Source organism: Spermophilus citellus, assembly GCF_964194105.1.
Source record: "Spermophilus citellus genome assembly, chromosome: 7".
Classification (NCBI taxonomy): domain Eukaryota; kingdom Metazoa; phylum Chordata; class Mammalia; order Rodentia; family Sciuridae; genus Spermophilus; species Spermophilus citellus.
The window spans coordinates 13,040,411-13,063,303 of NC_138188.1; positions in this window are offsets into that span (position 1 = coordinate 13,040,411).

Here is a 22,893-nt window from a genome sequence, read left to right on the forward strand (position 1 = left end):
CAAGAGGAAACAAAACATAGAGATAGAACGTGAAACTACTTTATTGTGTCAAGTTTCAAGAAGCTAGCACAAACCGTTTTGGATTTAGAGTTCCAAATACATCTATCAATATAGGAGAAAACAGAGTGAAACCTAAAAATTCAAACTGTTACTGGAAACGAACGCTTCAACATAGAAGAACGACATTTGGGGAACCAAGTCGCCTTAGTGTACTGATCATTACCTGAAAGTATCATCCAGTTTGGGTGAAAAAATATTTGCTGAGATTTCTTGAGATTCGTAATTTTGGGAAGCCTGGCAACCCCTTTCCATGAAAGTGTTTTTTGCCAGTCACTGCTTAGGGCTACATCAAGAGGAAACAAAACATAGAGATAGAACGTGAAACTGCTTTATTGTGTCAAGTTTCAAGAAGCTAGCACAAACCGTGTTGGATTTAGAGTTCCAAATACATCTATCAATATAGGAGAAAACAGAGTGAAACCTAAAAATTCAAACTGTTACTGGAAGCGAACGCTTCAACATAGAAGAACGAAATTTGGGGAACCAAGTCGCCTTAGTGTACTGATCATTACCTGAAAGTATCATCCTGTTTGGGTGAAAAAATATTTCCTGAGATTTCTGGAGATTCGCATATTTGGGAAGCCTGGCAACCCCTTTCCATGAAAGTGTTTCTCGCCAGTCACTGTTAGGGCTACATCAAGAGGAAACAAAACATAGAGATAGAACGTGAAACTACTTTATTGTGTCAAGTTTCAAGAAGCTAGCAAAAACCGTGTTGGATTTAGAGTTCCAAATACCTCTATCAATATAGGAGAAAACAGAGTGAAACCTAAAAATTCAAACTGTTACTGGAAACGAACGCTTCAACATAGAAGAACGAAATTTGGGGAACCAAGTCGCCTTAGTGTACTGATCATTACCTGAAAGTATCATCCAGTTTGGGTGAAAAAATATTTGCTGCGATTTCTGGAGATTCGTAATTTTGGGAAGCCACCCCTTTCCATGAAAGTGTTTCTCGCCAGTCAATGCTTAGGGCTACATCAAGAGGAAACAAAACATAGAGATAGAACGTGAAACTATTTTATTGTGTCAAGTTTCAAGAAGCTAGCACAAACCGTGTTGGATTTAGAGTTCCAAATACATCTATCAATATAGGAGAAAACAGAGTGAAACCTAAAAATTCAAACTGTTACTGGAAACGAACGCTTCAACATAGAAAAACGAAATTTGGGGAACCAAGTCGCCTTAGTGTACTGATCATTACCTGAAAGTATCATCCTGTTTGGGTGAAAAAATATTTCCTGAGATTTCTGGAGATTTGTATATTTGGGAAGCCTGGCAACCCCTTTCCATGAAAGTGTTTCTCGCCAGTCACTGCTTAGGGCTACATCAAGAGGAAACAAAACATAGAGATAGAACGTGAAACTACTTTATTGTGTCAAGTTTCAAGAAGCTAGCACAAACCGTGTTGGATTTAGAGTTCCAAATACATCTATCAATATAGGAGAAAAAAGAGTGAAACCTAAAAATTCAAACTGTTACTGGAAACGAACGCTTCAATATAGAAGAACGAAATTTGGGGAACCAAGTCGCCTTAGTGTACTGATCATTACCTGAAAGTATCATCCTGTTTGGGTGAAAAAATATTTGCTGAGATTTCTGGAGATTCGTAATTTTGGGAAGCCTGGCAACCCCTTTCCATGAAAGTGTTTCTCGTCAGTCACTGCTTAGGGCTACATCAAGAGGAAACAAAACATAGAGATAGAACGTGAAACTACTTTATTGTGTCAAGTTTCAAGAAGCTAGCACAAACCGTGTTGTATTCAGAGTTCCAAATACATCTATCAATATAGGAGAAAACAGAGTGAAACCTAAAAATTCAAACTGTTACTGGAACGAACGCTTCAACATAGAAGAACGAAATTTGGGGAACCAAGTCGCGTTAGTGTAGTGATCATTACCTGAAAGTATCATCCAGTTTGGGTGAAAAAATATTTGCTGAGATTTCTGGAGATTCGTAATTTTGGGAAGCCACCCCTTTCCATGAAAGTGTTTCTCGCCAGTCAATGCTTAGGGCTACATCAAGAGGAAACAAAACATAGAGATAGAACGTGAAACTACTTTATTGTGTCAAGTTTCAAGAAGCTAGCACAAACCGTTTTGGATTTAGAGTTCCAAATACATCTATCAATATAGGAGAAAACAGAGTGAAACCTAAAAATTCAAACTGTTACTGGAAACGAACGCTTCAACATAGAAGAACGAAATTTGGGGAACCAAGTCGCCTTAGTGTACTGATCATTACCTGAAAGTATCATCCTGTTTGGGTGAAAAAATATTTCCTGAGATTTCTGGAGATTCGTATATTTGGGAAGCCTGGCAACCCCTTTATATGAAAGTGTTTCTCGCCGGTCACTGTTAGGGCTACATCAAGAGGAAACAAAACATAGAGATAGAACGTGAAACTACTTTATTGTGTCAAGTTTCAAGAAGCTAGCACAAACCGTGTTGGATTTAGAGTTCCAAATACATCTATCAATATAGGAGAAAACAGAGTGAAACCTAAAAATTCAAACTGTTACTGGAAACGAACGCTTCAACATAGAAGAACGAAATTTGGGGTACCAAGTCGCCTTAGTGTACTGATCATTACCTGAAAGTATCATCCTGTTTGGGTGAAAATATATTTCCTGAGATTTCTGGAGATTCGCATATTTGGGAAGCCTGGCAACCCCTTTCCATGAAAGTGTTTCTCGCCAGTCACTGTTAGGGCTACATCAAGAGGAAACAAAACATAGAGATAGAACGTGAAACTACTTTATTGTGTCAAGTTTCAGGAAGCTAGCACAAACCGTGTTGGATTCAGAGTTCCAAATACCTCTATCAATATAGGAGAAAACAGAGTGAAACCTAAAAATTCAAACTGTTACTGGAAACGAACGCTTCAACATAGAAGAACGAAATTTGGGGAACCAAGTCGCGTTAGTGTAGTGATCATTACCTGAAAGTATCATCCAGTTTGGGTGAAAAAATATTTGCTGAGATTTCTGGAGATTCGTAATTTTGGGAAGCCTGGCAACCCCTTTCCATGAAAGTGTTTTTTGCCAGTCACTGCTTAGGGCTACATCAAGAGGAAACAAAACATAGAGATAGAACGTGAAACTGCTTTATTGTGTCAAGTTTCAAGAAGCTTGCACAAACCGTGTTGGATTTAGAGTTCCAAATACATCTATCAATATAGGAGAAAACAGAGTGAAACCTAAAAATTCAAACTGTTACTGGAAGCGAACGCTTCAACATAGAAGAACGAAATTTGGGGAACCAAGTCGCCTTAGTGTACTGATTATTACCTGAAAGTATCATCCTGTTTGGGTGAAAAAATATTTCCTGAGATTTCTGGAGATTCGCATATTTGGGAAGCCTGGCAACCCCTTTCCATGAAAGTGTTTCTCGCCAGTCACTGTTAGGGCTACATCAAGAGGAAACAAAACATAGAGATAGAACGTGAAACTACTTTATTGTGTCAAGTTTCAAGAAGCTAGCAAAAACCGTGTTGGATTTAGAGTTCCAAATACCTCTATCAATATAGGAGAAAACAGAGTGAAACCTAAAAATTCAAACTGTTACTGGAAACGAACGCTTCAACATAGAAGAACGAAATTTGGGGAACCAAGTCGCCTTAGTGTACTGATCATTACCTGAAAGTATCATCCAGTTTGGGTGAAAAAATATTTGCTGCGATTTCTGGAGATTCGTAATTTTTGGAAGCCACCCCTTTCCATGAAAGTGTTTCTCGCCAGTCAATGCTTAGGGCTACATCAAGAGGAAACAAAACATAGAGATAGAACGTGAAACTATTTTATTGTGTCAAGTTTCAAGAAGCTAGCACAAACCGTGTTGGATTTAGAGTTCCAAATACATCTATCAATATAGGAGAAAACAGAGTGAAACCTAAAAATTCAAACTGTTACTGGAAACGAACGCTTCAACATAGAAGAACGAAATTTGGGGAACCAAGTCGCCTTAGTGTACTGATCATTACCTGAAAGTATCATCCTGTTTGGGTGAAAAAATATTTCCTGAGATTTCTGGAGATTTGTATATTTGGGAAGCCTGGCAACCCCTTTCCATGAAAGTGTTTCTCGCCAGTCACTGCTTAGGGCTACATCAAGAGGAAACAAAACATAGAGATAGAACGTGAAACTACTTTATTGTGTCAAGTTTCAAGAAGCTAGCACAAACCGTGTTGGATTTAGAGTTCCAAATACATCTATCAATATAGGAGAAAACAGAGTGAAACCTAAAAATTCAAACTGTTACTGGAAACGAACGCTTCAATATAGAAGAACGAAATTTGGGGAACCAAGTCGCCTTAGTGTACTGATCATTACCTGAAAGTATCATCCAGTTTGGGTGAAAAAATATTTGCTGAGATTTCTGGAGATTCGTAATTTTGGGAAGCCTGGCAACCCCTTTCCATGAAAGTGTTTCTCGTCAGTCACTGCTTAGGGCTACATCAAGAGGAAACAAAACATAGAGATAGAACGTGAAACTACTTTATTGTGTCAAGTTTCAAGAAGCTAGCACAAACCGTGTTGTATTCAGAGTTCCAAATACATCTATCAATATAGGAGAAAACAGAGTGAAACCTAAAAATTCAAACTGTTACTGGAACGAACGCTTCAACATAGAAGAACGAAATTTGGGGAACCAAGTCGCGTTAGTGTAGTGATCATTACCTGAAAGTATCATCCAGTTTGGGTGAAAAAATATTTGCTGAGATTTCTGGAGATTCGTAATTTTGGGAAGCCACCCCTTTCCATGAAAGTGTTTCTCGCCAGTCAATGCTTAGGGCTACATCAAGAGGAAACAAAACATAGAGATAGAACGTGAAACTACTTTATTGTGTCAAGTTTCAAGAAGCTAGCACAAACCGTTTTGGATTTAGAGTTCCAAATACATCTATCAATATAGGAGAAAACAGAGTGAAACCTAAAAATTCAAAGTGTTACTGGAAACGAACGCTTCAACATAGAAGAACGACATTTGGGGAACCAAGTCGCCTTAGTGTACTGATCATTACCTGAAAGTATCATCCAGTTTGGGTGAAAAAATATTTGCTGAGATTTCTTGAGATTCGTAATTTTGGGAAGCCTGGCAACCCCTTTCCATAAAAGTGTTTTTTGCCAGTCATTGCTTAGGGCTACATCAAGAGGAAACAAAACATAGAGATAGAACGTGAAACTGCTTTATTGTGTCAAGTTTCAAGAAGCTAGCACAAACCGTGTTGGATTTAGAGTTCCAAATACATCTATCAATATAGGAGAAAACAGAGTGAAACCTAAAAATTCAAACTGTTACTGGAAGCGAACGCTTCAACATAGAAGAACGAAATTTGGGGAACCAAGTCGCCTTAGTGTACTGATCATTACCTGAAAGTATCATCCTGTTTGGGTGAAAAAATATTTCCTGAGATTTCTGGAGATTCGTATATTTGGGAAGCCTGGCAACCCCTTTATATGAAAGTGTTTCTCGCCGGTCACTGTTAGGGCTACATCAAGAGGAAACAAAACATATAGATAGAACGTGAAACTACTTTATTGTGTCAAGTTTCAAGAAGCTAGCACAAACCGTGTTGGATTTAGAGTTCCAAATACATCTATCAATATAGGAGAAAACAGAGTGAAACCTAAAAATTCAAACTGTTACTGGAAACGAACGCTTCAACATAGAAGAACGAAATTTGGGGTACCAAGTCGCCTTAGTGTACTGATCATTACCTGAAAGTATCATCCTGTTTGCGTGAAAAAATATTTCCTGAGATTTCTGGAGATTCGCATATTTGGGAAGCCTGGCAACCCCTTTCCATGAAAGTGTTTCTCGCCAGTCACTGTTAGGGCTACATCAAGAGGAAACAAAACATAGAGATAGAACGTGAAACTACTTTATTGTGTCAAGTTTCAGGAAGCTAGCACAAACCGTGTTGGATTCAGAGTTCCAAATACCTCTATCAATATAGGAGAAAACAGAGTGAAACCTAAAAATTCAAACTGTTACTGGAAACGAACGCTTCAACATAGAAGAACGAAATTTGGGGAACCAAGTCGTGTTAGTGTAGTGATCATTACCTGAAAGTATCATCCAGTTTGGGTGAAAAAATATTTGCTGAGATTTCTGGAGATTCGTAATTTTGGGAAGCCACCCCTTTCCATGAAAGTGTTTCTCGCCAGTCAATGCTTAGGGCTACATCAAGAGGAAACAAAACATAGAGATAGAACGTGAAACTACTTTATTGTGTCAAGTTTCAAGAAGCTAGCACAAACCGTGTTGGATTTAGAGTTCCAAATACATCTATCAATATAGGAGAAAACAGAGTGAAACCTAAAAATTCAAACTGTTACTGGAAACGAACGCTTCAACATAGAAGAAAGAAATTTGGGGAACCAAGTCGCCTTAGTGTACTGATCATTACCTGAAAGTATCATCCTGTTTGGGTGAAAAAATATTTCCTGAGATTTCTGGAGATTCGCATATTTGGGAAGCCTGGCAACCCCTTTCCATGAAAGTGTTTCTCGCCAGTCACTGTTAGGGCTACATCAAGAGGAAACAAAACATAGCGATAGAACGTGAAACTACTTTATTGTGTCAAGTTTCAAGAAGCTAGCACAAACCGTGTTGGATTTAGAGTTCCAAATACATCTATCAATATAGGAGAAAACAGAGTGAAACCTAAAAATTCAAACTGTTACTGGAACGAACGCTTCAACATAGAAGAACGAAATTTGGGGAACCAAGTCGCGTTAGTGTAGTGATCATTACCTGAAAGTATCATCCAGTTTGGGTGAAAAAATATTTGCTGAGATTTCTGGAGATTCGTAATTTTGGGAAGCCACCCCTTTCCATGAAAGTGTTTCTCGCCAGTCAATGCTTAGGGCTACATCAAGAGGAAACAAAACATAGAGATAGAACGTGAAACTACTTTATTGTGTCAAGTTTCAAGAAGCTAGCACAAACCGTGTTGGATTTAGAGTTCCAAATACATCTATCAATATAGGAGAAAACAGAGTGAAACCTAAAAATTCAAACTGTTACTGGAACGAACGCTTCAACATAGAAGAACGAAATTTGGGGAACCAAGTCGCGTTAGTGTAGTGATCATTACCTGAAAGTATCATCCAGTTTGGGTGAAAAAATATTTGCTGAGATTTCTGGAGATTCGTAATTTTGGGAAGCCACCCCTTTCCATGAAAGTGTTTCTCGCCAGTCAATGCTTAGGGCTACATCAAGAGGAAACAAAACATAGAGATAGAACGTGAAACTACTTTATTGTGTCAAGTTTCAAGAAGCTAGCACAAACCGTTTTGGATTTAGAGTTCCAAATACATCTATCAATATAGGAGAAAACAGAGTGAAACCTAAAAATTCAAAGTGTTACTGGAAACGAACGCTTCAACATAGAAGAACGACATTTGGGGAACCAAGTCGCCTTAGTGTACTGATCATTACCTGAAAGTATCATCCAGTTTGGGTGAAAAAATATTTGCTGAGATTTCTTGAGATTCGTAATTTTGGGAAGCCTGGCAACCCCTTTCCATAAAAGTGTTTTTTGCCAGTCATTGCTTAGGGCTACATCAAGAGGAAACAAAACATAGAGATAGAACGTGAAACTGCTTTATTGTGTCAAGTTTCAAGAAGCTAGCACAAACCGTGTTGGATTTAGAGTTCCAAATACATCTATCAATATAGGAGAAAACAGAGTGAAACCTAAAAATTCAAACTGTTACTGGAAGCGAACGCTTCAACATAGAAGAACGAAATTTGGGGAACCAAGTCGCCTTAGTGTACTGATCATTACCTGAAAGTATCATCCTGTTTGGGTGAAAAAATATTTCCTGAGATTTCTGGAGATTCGTATATTTGGGAAGCCTGGCAACCCCTTTATATGAAAGTGTTTCTCGCCGGTCACTGTTAGGGCTACATCAAGAGGAAACAAAACATATAGATAGAACGTGAAACTACTTTATTGTGTCAAGTTTCAAGAAGCTAGCACAAACCGTGTTGGATTTAGAGTTCCAAATACATCTATCAATATAGGAGAAAACAGAGTGAAACCTAAAAATTCAAACTGTTACTGGAAACGAACGCTTCAACATAGAAGAACGAAATTTGGGGTACCAAGTCGCCTTAGTGTACTGATCATTACCTGAAAGTATCATCCTGTTTGCGTGAAAAAATATTTCCTGAGATTTCTGGAGATTCGCATATTTGGGAAGCCTGGCAACCCCTTTCCATGAAAGTGTTTCTCGCCAGTCACTGTTAGGGCTACATCAAGAGGAAACAAAACATAGAGATAGAACGTGAAACTACTTTATTGTGTCAAGTTTCAGGAAGCTAGCACAAACCGTGTTGGATTCAGAGTTCCAAATACCTCTATCAATATAGGAGAAAACAGAGTGAAACCTAAAAATTCAAACTGTTACTGGAAACGAACGCTTCAACATAGAAGAACGAAATTTGGGGAACCAAGTCGTGTTAGTGTAGTGATCATTACCTGAAAGTATCATCCAGTTTGGGTGAAAAAATATTTGCTGAGATTTCTGGAGATTCGTAATTTTGGGAAGCCACCCCTTTCCATGAAAGTGTTTCTCGCCAGTCAATGCTTAGGGCTACATCAAGAGGAAACAAAACATAGAGATAGAACGTGAAACTACTTTATTGTGTCAAGTTTCAAGAAGCTAGCACAAACCGTGTTGGATTTAGAGTTCCAAATACATCTATCAATATAGGAGAAAACAGAGTGAAACCTAAAAATTCAAACTGTTACTGGAAACGAACGCTTCAACATAGAAGAAAGAAATTTGGGGAACCAAGTCGCCTTAGTGTACTGATCATTACCTGAAAGTATCATCCTGTTTGGGTGAAAAAATATTTCCTGAGATTTCTGGAGATTCGCATATTTGGGAAGCCTGGCAACCCCTTTCCATGAAAGTGTTTCTCGCCAGTCACTGTTAGGGCTACATCAAGAGGAAACAAAACATAGCGATAGAACGTGAAACTACTTTATTGTGTCAAGTTTCAAGAAGCTAGCACAAACCGTGTTGGATTTAGAGTTCCAAATACATCTATCAATATAGGAGAAAACAGAGTGAAACCTAAAAATTCAAACTGTTACTGGAAACGAACGCTTCAACATAGAAGAACGACATTTGGGGAACCAATTCGCCTTAGTGTACTGATCATTACCTGAAAGTATCATCCTGTTTGGGTGAAAAAATATTTGCTGAGATTTATGGAGATTCGTAATTTTGGGAAGCCTGGCAACCCCTTTCCATGAAAGTGTTTCTTGCCAGTCACTGCTTAGGGCTACATCAAGAGGAAACAAAACATAGAGATAGAACGTGAAACTACTTTATTGTGTCAAGTTTCAAGAAGCTAGCACAAACCGTGTTGGATTTAGAGTTCCAAATACATCTATCAATATAGGAGAAAACAGAGTGAAACCTAAAAATTCAAACTGTTACTGGAAACGAACGCTTCAACATAGAAAAACGAAATTTGGGGAACCAAGTCGCCATAGTGTACTGATCATTACCTGAAAGTATCATCCTGTTTGGGTGAAAAAATATTTTTTTTTGCTGAGATTTCTGGAGATTCGTATATTTGGGAAGCCTGGCAACCCCTTTCCATGAAAGTGTTTCTCGCCAGTCACTGTTAGTGCTACATCAAGAGGAAACAAAACATAGCGATAGAACGTGAAACTACTTTATTGTGTCAAGTTTCAAGAAGCTAGCACAAACCGTGTTGGATTCAGAGTTCCAAATACATCTATCAATATAGGAGAAAACAGAGTGAAACCTAAAAATTCAAACTGTTACTGGAAACGAACGCTTCAACATAGAAGAACGAAATTTGGGGAACCAAGTCGCCTTAGTGTACTGATCATTACCTGAAAGTATCATCCAGTTTGGGTGAAAAAATATTTGCTGCGATTTCTGGAGATTCGTAATTTTGGGAAGCCACCCCTTTCCATGAAAGTGTTTCTCGCCAGTCAATGCTTAGGGCTACATCATGAGGAAACAAAACATAGAGATAGAACGTGAAACTACTTTATTGTGTCAAGTTTCAAGAAGCTAGCACAAACCGTGTTGTATTTAGAGTTCCAAATACATCTATCAATATAGGAGAAAACAGAGTGAAACCTAAAAATTCAAACTGTTACTGGAAACGAACGCTTCAACATAGAAGAACGACATTTGGGGAACCAAGTCGCCTTAGTGTACTGATCATTACCTGAAAGTATCATCCTGTTTGGGTGAAAAAATATTTGCTGAGATTTCTGGAGATTCGTAATTTTGGGAAGCCTGGCAACCCCTTTCCATGAAAGTGTTTCTCGCCAGTCACTGCTTAGGGCTACATCAAGAGGAAACAAAACATAGAGATAGAACGTGAAACTACTTTATTGTGTCAAGTTTCAAGAAGCTAGCACAAACCGTGTTGGATTCAGAGTTCCAAATACCTCTATCAATATAGGAGAAAACAGAGTGAAACCTAAAAATTCAAAGTGTTACTGGAAACGAACGCTTCAACATAGAAAAACGAAATTTGGGTAACCAAGCCGCCATAGTGTACTGATCATTACCTGAAAGTATCATCCTGTTTGGGTGAAAAAATATTTCCTGAGATTTCTGGAGATTCGTATATTTGGGAAGCCTGGCAACCCCTTTCCATGAAAGTGTTTCTCGCCAGTCACTGTTAGGGCTACATCAAGAGGAAACAAAACATAGAGATAGAACGTGAAACTACTTTATTGTGTCAAGTTTCAAGAAGCTAGCACAAACCGTGTTGGATTTAGAGTTCCAAATACCTCTATCAATATAGGAGAAAACAGAGTGAAACCTAAAAATTCAAACTGTTACTGGAAACGAACGCTTCAACATAGAAGAACGAAATTTGGGGAACCAAGTCGCGTTAGTGTAGTGATCATTACCTGAAAGTATCATCCAGTTTGGGTGAAAAAATATTTGCTGAGATTTCTGGAGATTCGTAATTTTGGGAAGCCTGGCAACCCCTTTCCATGAAAGTGTTTTTTGCCAGTCACTGCTTAGGGCTACATCAAGAGGAAACAAAACATAGAGATAGAACGTGAAACTGCTTTATTGTGTCAAGTTTCAAGAAGCTAGCACAAACCGTGTTGGATTTAGAGTTCCAAATACATCTATCAATATAGGAGAAAACAGAGTGAAACCTAAAAATTCAAACTGTTACTGGAAGCGAACGCTTCAACATAGAAGAACGAAATTTGGGGAACCAAGTCGCCTTAGTGTACTGATTATTACCTGAAAGTATCATCCTGTTTGGGTGAAAAAATATTTCCTGAGATTTCTGGAGATTCGCATATTTGGGAAGCCTGGCAACCCCTTTCCATGAAAGTGTTTCTCGCCAGTCACTGTTAGGGCTACATCAAGAGGAAACAAAACATAGAGATAGAACGTGAAACTACTTTATTGTGTCAAGTTTCAAGAAGCTAGCAAAAACCGTGTTGGATTTAGAGTTCCAAATACCTCTATCAATATAGGAGAAAACAGAGTGAAACCTAAAAATTCAAACTGTTACTGGAAACGAACGCTTCAACATAGAAGAACGAAATTTGGGGAACCAAGTCGCCTTAGTGTACTGATCATTACCTGAAAGTATCATCCAGTTTGGGTGAAAAAATATTTGCTGCGATTTCTGGAGATTCGTAATTTTTGGAAGCCACCCCTTTCCATGAAAGTGTTTCTCGCCAGTCAATGCTTAGGGCTACATCAAGAGGAAACAAAACATAGAGATAGAACGTGAAACTATTTTATTGTGTCAAGTTTCAAGAAGCTAGCACAAACCGTGTTGGATTTAGAGTTCCAAATACATCTATCAATATAGGAGAAAACAGAGTGAAACCTAAAAATTCAAACTGTTACTGGAAACGAACGCTTCAACATAGAAGAACGAAATTTGGGGAACCAAGTCGCCTTAGTGTACTGATCATTACCTGAAAGTATCATCCTGTTTGGGTGAAAAAATATTTCCTGAGATTTCTGGAGATTTGTATATTTGGGAAGCCTGGCAACCCCTTTCCATGAAAGTGTTTCTCGCCAGTCACTGCTTAGGGCTACATCAAGAGGAAACAAAACATAGAGATAGAACGTGAAACTACTTTATTGTGTCAAGTTTCAAGAAGCTAGCACAAACCGTGTTGGATTTAGAGTTCCAAATACATCTATCAATATAGGAGAAAACAGAGTGAAACCTAAAAATTCAAACTGTTACTGGAAACGAACGCTTCAATATAGAAGAACGAAATTTGGGGAACCAAGTCGCCTTAGTGTACTGATCATTACCTGAAAGTATCATCCAGTTTGGGTGAAAAAATATTTGCTGAGATTTCTGGAGATTCGTAATTTTGGGAAGCCTGGCAACCCCTTTCCATGAAAGTGTTTCTCGTCAGTCACTGCTTAGGGCTACATCAAGAGGAAACAAAACATAGAGATAGAACGTGAAACTACTTTATTGTGTCAAGTTTCAAGAAGCTAGCACAAACCGTGGTGTATTCAGAGTTCCAAATACATCTATCAATATAGGAGAAAACAGAGTGAAACCTAAAAATTCAAACTGTTACTGGAACGAACGCTTCAACATAGAAGAACGAAATTTGGGGAACCAAGTCGCGTTAGTGTAGTGATCATTACCTGAAAGTATCATCCAGTTTGGGTGAAAAAATATTTGCTGAGATTTCTGGAGATTCGTAATTTTGGGAAGCCACCCCTTTCCATGAAAGTGTTTCTCGCCAGTCAATGCTTAGGGCTACATCAAGAGGAAACAAAACATAGAGATAGAACGTGAAACTACTTTATTGTGTCAAGTTTCAAGAAGCTAGCACAAACCGTTTTGGATTTAGAGTTCCAAATACATCTATCAATATAGGAGAAAACAGAGTGAAACCTAAAAATTCAAAGTGTTACTGGAAACGAACGCTTCAACATAGAAGAACGACATTTGGGGAACCAAGTCGCCTTAGTGTACTGATCATTACCTGAAAGTATCATCCAGTTTGGGTGAAAAAATATTTGCTGAGATTTCTTGAGATTCGTAATTTTGGGAAGCCTGGCAACCCCTTTCCATAAAAGTGTTTTTTGCCAGTCATTGCTTAGGGCTACATCAAGAGGAAACAAAACATAGAGATAGAACGTGAAACTGCTTTATTGTGTCAAGTTTCAAGAAGCTAGCACAAACCGTGTTGGATTTAGAGTTCCAAATACATCTATCAATATAGGAGAAAACAGAGTGAAACCTAAAAATTCAAACTGTTACTGGAAGCGAACGCTTCAACATAGAAGAACGAAATTTGGGGAACCAAGTCGCCTTAGTGTACTGATCATTACCTGAAAGTATCATCCTGTTTGGGTGAAAAAATATTTCCTGAGATTTCTGGAGATTCGTATATTTGGGAAGCCTGGCAACACCTTTATATGAAAGTGTTTCTCGCCGGTCACTGTTAGGGCTACATCAAGAGGAAACAAAACATAAAGATAGAACGTGAAACTACTTTATTGTGTCAAGTTTCAAGAAGCTAGCACAAACCGTGTTGGATTTAGAGTTCCAAATACATCTATCAATATAGGAGAAAACAGAGTGAAACCTAAAAATTCAAACTGTTACTGGAAACGAACGCTTCAACATAGAAGAACGAAATTTGGGGTACCAAGTCGCCTTAGTGTACTGATCATTACCTGAAAGTATCATCCTGTTTGCGTGAAAAAATATTTCCTGAGATTTCTGGAGATTCGCATATTTGGGAAGCCTGGCAACCCCTTTCCATGAAAGTGTTTCTCGCCAGTCACTGTTAGGGCTACATCAAGAGGAAACAAAACATAGAGATAGAACGTGAAACTACTTTATTGTGTCAAGTTTCAAGAAGCTAGCAAAAACCGTGTTGGATTTAGAGTTCCAAATACCTCTATCAATATAGGAGAAAACAGAGTGAAACCTAAAAATTCAAACTGTTACTGGAAACGAACGCTTCAACATAGAAGAACGAAATTTGGGGAACCAAGTCGCCTTAGTGTACTGATCATTACCTGAAAGTATCATCCAGTTTGGGTGAAAAAATATTTGCTGCGATTTCTGGAGATTCGTAATTTTTGGAAGCCACCCCTTTCCATGAAAGTGTTTCTCGCCAGTCAATGCTTAGGGCTACATCAAGAGGAAACAAAACATAGAGATAGAACGTGAAACTATTTTATTGTGTCAAGTTTCAAGAAGCTAGCACAAACCGTGTTGGATTTAGAGTTCCAAATACATCTATCAATATAGGAGAAAACAGAGTGAAACCTAAAAATTCAAACTGTTACTGGAAACGAACGCTTCAACATAGAAGAACGAAATTTGGGGAACCAAGTCGCCTTAGTGTACTGATCATTACCTGAAAGTATCATCCTGTTTGGGTGAAAAAATATTTCCTGAGATTTCTGGAGATTTGTATATTTGGGAAGCCTGGCAACCCCTTTCCATGAAAGTGTTTCTCGCCAGTCACTGCTTAGGGCTACATCAAGAGGAAACAAAACATAGAGATAGAACGTGAAACTACTTTATTGTGTCAAGTTTCAAGAAGCTAGCACAAACCGTGTTGGATTTAGAGTTCCAAATACATCTATCAATATAGGAGAAAACAGAGTGAAACCTAAAAATTCAAACTGTTACTGGAAACGAACGCTTCAATATAGAAGAACGAAATTTGGGGAACCAAGTCGCCTTAGTGTACTGATCATTACCTGAAAGTATCATCCAGTTTGGGTGAAAAAATATTTGCTGAGATTTCTGGAGATTCGTAATTTTGGGAAGCCTGGCAACCCCTTTCCATGAAAGTGTTTCTCGTCAGTCACTGCTTAGGGCTACATCAAGAGGAAACAAAACATAGAGATAGAACGTGAAACTACTTTATTGTGTCAAGTTTCAAGAAGCTAGCACAAACCGTGTTGTATTCAGAGTTCCAAATACATCTATCAATATAGGAGAAAACAGAGTGAAACCTAAAAATTCAAACTGTTACTGGAACGAACGCTTCAACATAGAAGAACGAAATTTGGGGAACCAAGTCGCGTTAGTGTAGTGATCATTACCTGAAAGTATCATCCAGTTTGGGTGAAAAAATATTTGCTGAGATTTCTGGAGATTCGTAATTTTGGGAAGCCACCCCTTTCCATGAAAGTGTTTCTCGCCAGTCAATGCTTAGGGCTACATCAAGAGGAAACAAAACATAGAGATAGAACGTGAAACTACTTTATTGTGTCAAGTTTCAAGAAGCTAGCACAAACCGTTTTGGATTTAGAGTTCCAAATACATCTATCAATATAGGAGAAAACAGAGTGAAACCTAAAAATTCAAAGTGTTACTGGAAACGAACGCTTCAACATAGAAGAACGACATTTGGGGAACCAAGTCGCCTTAGTGTACTGATCATTACCTGAAAGTATCATCCAGTTTGGGTGAAAAAATATTTGCTGAGATTTCTTGAGATTCGTAATTTTGGGAAGCCTGGCAACCCCTTTCCATAAAAGTGTTTTTTGCCAGTCATTGCTTAGGGCTACATCAAGAGGAAACAAAACATAGAGATAGAACGTGAAACTGCTTTATTGTGTCAAGTTTCAAGAAGCTAGCACAAACCGTGTTGGATTTAGAGTTCCAAATACATCTATCAATATAGGAGAAAACAGAGTGAAACCTAAAAATTCAAACTGTTACTGGAAGCGAACGCTTCAACATAGAAGAACGAAATTTGGGGAACCAAGTCGCCTTAGTGTACTGATCATTACCTGAAAGTATCATCCTGTTTGGGTGAAAAAATATTTCCTGAGATTTCTGGAGATTCGTATATTTGGGAAGCCTGGCAACACCTTTATATGAAAGTGTTTCTCGCCGGTCACTGTTAGGGCTACATCAAGAGGAAACAAAACATAAAGATAGAACGTGAAACTACTTTATTGTGTCAAGTTTCAAGAAGCTAGCACAAACCGTGTTGGATTTAGAGTTCCAAATACATCTATCAATATAGGAGAAAACAGAGTGAAACCTAAAAATTCAAACTGTTACTGGAAACGAACGCTTCAACATAGAAGAACGAAATTTGGGGAACCAAGTCGCCTTAGTGTACTGATCATTACCTGAAAGTATCATCCAGTTTGGGTGAAAAAATATTTGCTGCGATTTCTGGAGATTCGTAATTTTGGGAAGCCACCCCTTTCCATGAAAGTGTTTCTCGCCAGTCAATGCTTAGGGCTACATCATGAGGAAACAAAACATAGAGATAGAACGTGAAACTACTTTATTGTGTCAAGTTTCAAGAAGCTAGCACAAACCGTGTTGTATTTAGAGTTCCAAATACATCTATCAATATAGGAGAAAACAGAGTGAAACCTAAAAATTCAAACTGTTACTGGAAACGAACGCTTCAACATAGAAGAACGACATTTGGGGAACCAAGTCGCCTTAGTGTACTGATCATTACCTGAAAGTATCATCCTGTTTGGGTGAAAAAATATTTGCTGAGATTTCTGGAGATTCGTAATTTTGGGAAGCCTGGCAACCCCTTTCCATGAAAGTGTTTCTCGCCAGTCACTGCTTAGGGCTACATCAAGAGGAAACAAAACATAGAGATAGAACGTGAAACTACTTTATTGTGTCAAGTTTCAAGAAGCTAGCACAAACCGTGTTGGATTCAGAGTTCCAAATACCTCTATCAATATAGGAGAAAACAGAGTGAAACCTAAAAATTCAAAGTGTTACTGGAAACAAACGCTTCAACATAGAAAAACGAAATTTGGGTAACCAAGCCGCCATAGTGTACTGATCATTACCTGAAAGTATCATCCTGTTTGGGTGAAAAAATATTTCCTGAGATTTCTGGAGATTCGTATATTTGGGAAGCCTGGCAACCCCTTTCCATGAAAGTGTTTCTCGCCAGTCACTGTTAGGGCTACATCAAGAGGAAACAAAACATAGAGATAGAACGTGAAACTACTTTATTGTGTCAAGTTTCAAGAAGCTAGCACAAACCGTGTTGGATTTAGAGTTCCAAATACATCTATCAATATAGGAGAAAACAGAGTGAAACCTAAAAATTCAAACTGTTACTGGAAACGAACGCTTCAATATAGAAGAACGAAATTTGGGGAACCAAGTCGCCTTAGTGTACTGATCATTACCTGAAAGTATCATCCAGTTTGGGTGAAAAAATATTTGCTGAGATTTCTGGAGATTCGTAATTTTGGGAAGCCTGGCAACCCATTTCCATGAAAGTGTTTCTCGTCAGTCACTGCTTAGGGCTACATCAAGAGGAAACAAAACATAGAGATAGAACGTGAAACTACTTTATTGTGTCAAGTTTCAAGAAGCTAGCACAAACCGTGTTGTATTCAGAGTTCCAAATACATCTATCAATATAGGAGAAAACAGAGTGAAACCTAAAAATTCAAACTGTTACTGGAAACGAACGCTTCAACATAGAAGAACGAAATTTGGGGAACCAAGTCGCGTTAGTGTAGTGATCATTACCTGAAAGTATCATCCAGTTTGGGTGAAAAAATATTTGCTGAGATTTCTGGAGATTCGTAATTTTGGGAAGCCACCCCTTTCCATGAAAGTGTTTCTCGCCAGTCAATGCTTAGGGCTACATCAAGAGGAAACAAAACATAGAGATAGAACGTGAAACTACTTTATTGTGTCAAGTTTCAAGAAGCTAGCACAAACCGTGTTGGATTTAGAGTTCCAAATACATCTATCAATATAGGAGAAAACAGAGTGAAACCTAAAAATTCAAACTGTTACTGGAAACGAACGCTTCAACATAGAAGAAAGAAATTTGGGGAACCAAGTCGCCTTAGTGTACTGATCATTACCTGAAAGTATCATCCTGTTTGGGTGAAAAAATATTTCCTGAGATTTCTGGAGATTCGCATATTTGGGAAGCCTGGCAACCCCTTTCCATGAAAGTGTTTCTCGCCAGTCACTGTTAGGGCTACATCAAGAGGAAACAAAACATAGCGATAGAACGTGAAACTACTTTATTGTGTCAAGTTTCAAGAAGCTAGCACAAACCGTGTTGGATTTAGAGTTCCAAATACATCTATCAATATAGGAGAAAACAGAGTGAAACCTAAAAATTCAAACTGTTACTGGAAACGAACGCTTCAACATAGAAGAACGACATTTGGGGAACCAAGTCGCCTTAGTGTACTGATCATTACCTGAAAGTATCATCCTGTTTGGGTGAAAAAATATTTGCTGAGATTTATGGAGATTCGTAATTTTGGGAAGCCTGGCAACCCCTTTCCATGAAAGTGTTTCTTGCCAGTCACTGCTTAGGGCTACATCAAGAGGAAACAAAACATAGAGATAGAACGTGAAACTACTTTATTGTGTCAAGTTTCAAGAAGCTAGCACAAACCGTGTTGGATTTAGAGTTCCAAATACATCTATCAATATAGGAGAAAACAGAGTGAAACCTAAAAATTCAAACTGTTACTGGAAACGAACGCTTCAACATAGAAAAACGAAATTTGGGGAACCAAGTCGCCATAGTACACTGATCATTACCTGAAAGTATCATCCTGTTTGGGTGAAAAAATATTTTTTTTTGCTGAGATTTCTGGAGATTCGTATATTTGGGAAGCCTGGCAACCCCTTTCCATGAAAGTGTTTCTCGCCAGTCACTGTTAGTGCTACATCAAGAGGAAACAAAACATAGCGATAGAACGTGAAACTACTTTATTGTGTCAAGTTTCAAGAAGCTAGCACAAACCGTGTTGGATTCAGAGTTCCAAATACATCTATCAATATAGGAGAAAACAGAGTGAAACCTAAAAATTCAAACTGTTACTGGAAACGAACGCTTCAACATAGAAGAACGAAATTTGGGGAACCAAGTCGCCTTAGTGTACTGATCATTACCTGAAAGTATCATCCAGTTTGGGTGAAAAAATATTTGCTGCGATTTCTGGAGATTCGTAATTTTGGGAAGCCACCCCTTTCCATGAAAGTGTTTCTCGCCAGTCAATGCTTAGGGCTACATCATGAGGAAACAAAACATAGAGATAGAACGTGAAACTACTTTATTGTGTCAAGTTTCAAGAAGCTAGCACAAACCGTGTTGTATTTAGAGTTCCAAATACATCTATCAATATAGGAGAAAACAGAGTGAAACCTAAAAATTCAAACTGTTACTGGAAACGAACGCTTCAACATAGAAGAACGAAATTTGGGGAACCAAGTCGCCTTAGTGTACTGATCATTACCTGAAAGTATCATCCTGTTTGGGTGAAAAAATATTTGCTGAGATTTCTGGAGATTCGTAATTTTGGGAAGCCTGGCAACCCCTTTCCATGAAAGTGTTTCTCGCCAGTCACTGCTTAGGGCTACATCAAGAGGAAACAAAACATAGAGATAGAACGTGAAACTACTTTATTGTGTCAAGTTTCAAGAAGCTAGCACAAACCGTGTTGGATTCAGAGTTCCAAATACCTCTATCAATATAGGAGAAAACAGAGTGAAACCTAAAAATTCAAAGTGTTACTGGAAACGAACGCTTCAACATAGAAAAACGAAATTTGGGTAACCAAGTCGCCATAGTGTACTGATCATTACCTGAAAGTATCATCCTGTTTGGGTGAAAAAATATTTCCTGAGATTTCTGGAGATTCGTATATTTGGGAAGCCTGGCAACCCCTTTCCATGAAAGTGTTTCTCGCCAGTCACTGTTAGGGCTACATCAAGAGGAAACAAAACATAGAGATAGAACGTGAAACTACTTTATTGTGTCAAGTTTCAAGAAGCTAGCACAAACCGTGTTGGATTTAGAGTTCCAAATACATCTATCAATATAGGAGAAAACAGAGTGAAACCTAAAAATTCAAACTGTTACTGGAAACGAACGCTTCAATATAGAAGAACGAAATTTGGGGAACCAAGTCGCCTTAGTGTACTGATCATTACCTGAAAGTATCATCCAGTTTGGGTGAAAAAATATTTGCTGAGATTTCTGGAGATTCGTAATTTTGGGAAGCCTGGCAACCCATTTCCATGAAAGTGTTTCTCGTCAGTCACTGCTTAGGGCTACATCAAGAGGAAACAAAACATAGAGATAGAACGTGAAACTACTTTATTGTGTCAAGTTTCAAGAAGCTAGCACAAACCGTGTTGTATTCAGAGTTCCAAATACATCTATCAATATAGGAGAAAACAGAGTGAAACCTAAAAATTCAAACTGTTACTGGAAATGAACGCTTCAACATAGAAGAACGAAATTTGGGGAACCAAGTCGCGTTAGTGTAGTGATCATTACCTGAAAGTATCATCCAGTTTGGGTGAAAAAATATTTGCTGAGATTTCTGGAGATTCGTAATTTTGGGAAGCCACCCCTTTCCATGAAAGTGTTTCTCGCCAGTCAATGCTTAGGGCTACATCAAGAGGAAACAAAACATAGAGATAGAACGTGAAACTACTTTATTGTGTCAAGTTTCAAGAAGCTAGCACAAACCGTGTTGGATTTAGAGTTCCAAATACATCTATCAATATAGGAGAAAACAGAGTGAAACCTAAAAATTCAAACTGTTACTGGAAACGAACGCTTCAACATAGAAGATCGAAATTTGGGGAACCAAGTCGCCTTAGTGTAGTGATCATTACCTGAAAGTATCATCCAGTTTGGGTGAAAAAATATTTCCTGAGATTTCTGGAGATTCGTAATTTTGAAAAGCCACCCCTTTCCATGAAAATGTTTATCGCCAGTCACTGTTAGGGCTACATCAAGAGGAAACAAAACATAGAGATAGAACGTGAAACTACTTTATTGTGTCAAGTTTCAAGAAGCTAGCACAAACCGTGTTGGATTTAGAGTTCCAAATACATCTATCAATATAGGAGAAAACAGAGTGAAACCTAAAAATTCAAACTGTTACTGGAAACGAACGCTTCAACATAGAAGAACGAAATTTGGGGAACCAAGTCGCCTTAGTGTACTGATCATTACCTGAAAGTATCATCCTGTTTGGGTGAAAAAATATTTCCTGAGATTTCTGGAGATTCGTATATTTGGGAAGCCTGGCAACCCCTTTACATGAAAGTGTTTCTCGCCGGTCACTGTTAGGGCTACATCAAGAGGAAACAAACATAGAGAGAGAACGTGAAACTACTTTATTGTGTCAAGTTTCAAGAAGCTAGCACAAACCGTGTTGGATTTAGAGTTCCAAATACATCTATCAATATAGGAGAAAACAGAGTGAAACCTAAAAATTCAAACTGTTACTGGAAACGAACGCTTCAACATAGAAGAACGAAATTTGGGGAACCAAGTCGCCTTAGTGTACTGATCATTACCTGAAAGTATCATCCAGTTTGGGTGAAAAAATATTTGCTGCGATTTCTGGAGATTCGTAATTTTGGGAAGCCACCCCTTTCCATGAAAGTGTTTCTCGCCAGTCACTGCTTAGGGCTACATCAAGAGGAAACAAAACATAGAGATAGAACGTGAAACTACTTTATTGTGTCAAGTTTCAAGAAGCTAGCACAAACCGTGTTGGATTTAGAGTTCCAAATACATCTATCAATATAGGAGAAAACAGAGTGAAACCTAAAAATTCAAACTGTTACTGGAAACGAACGCTTCAACATAGAAAAACGAAATTTGGGGAACCAAGTCGCCATAGTGTACTGATCATTACCTGAAAGTATCATCCTGTTTGGGTGAAAAAATATTTCCTGGGATTTCTGGAGATTCGTATATTTGGGAAGCCTGGCAACCCCTTTCCATAAAAGTGTTTCTCGCCAGTCACTGTTAGGGCTACATCAAGAGGAAACAAAACATAGAGATAGAACGTGAAACTACTTTATTGTGTCAAGTTTCAAGAAGCTAGCACAAACCGTGTTGGATTTAGAGTTCCAAATACATCTATCAATATAGGAGAAAACAGAGTGAAACCTAAAAATTCAAACTGTTACTGGAAACGAACGCTTCAATATAGAAGAACGAAATTTGGGGAACCAAGTCGCCTTAGTGTACTGATCATTATCTGAAAGTATCATCCAGTTTGGGTGAAAAAATATTTGCTGAGATTTCTGGAGATTCGTAATTTTGGGAAGCCTGGCAACCCCTTTCCATGAAAGTGTTTCTCGTCAGTCACTGCTTAGGGCTACATCAAGAGGAAACAAAACATAGAGATAGAACGTGAAACTACTTTATTGTGTCAAGTTTCAAGAAGCTAGCACAAACCGTGTTGTATTCAGAGTTCCAAATACATCTATCAATATAGGAGAAAACAGAGTGAAACCTAAAAATTCAAACTGTTACTGGAAACGAACGCTTCAACATAGAAGAACGAAATTTGGGGAACCAAGTCGCGTTAGTGTAGTGATCATTACCTGAAAGTATCATCCAGTTTGGGTGAAAAAATATTTGCTGAGATTTCTGGAGATTCGTAATTTTGGGAAGCCACCCCTTTCCATGAAAGTGTTTCTCGCCAGTCAATGCTTAGGGCTACATCAAGAGGAAACAAAACATAGAGATAGAACGTGAAACTACTTTATTGTGTCAAGTTTCAAGAAGCTAGCACAAACCGTTTTGGATTTAGAGTTCCAAATACATCTATCAATATAGGAGAAAACAGAGTGAAACCTAAAAATTCAAACTGTTACTGGAAACGAACGCTTCAACATAGAAGAACGACATTTGGGGAACCAAGTCGCCTTAGTGTACTGATCATTACCTGAAAGTATCATCCAGTTTGGGTGAAAAAATATTTGCTGAGATTTCTTGAGATTCGTAATTTTGGGAAGCCTGGCAACCCCTTTCCATTAAAGTGTTTTTTG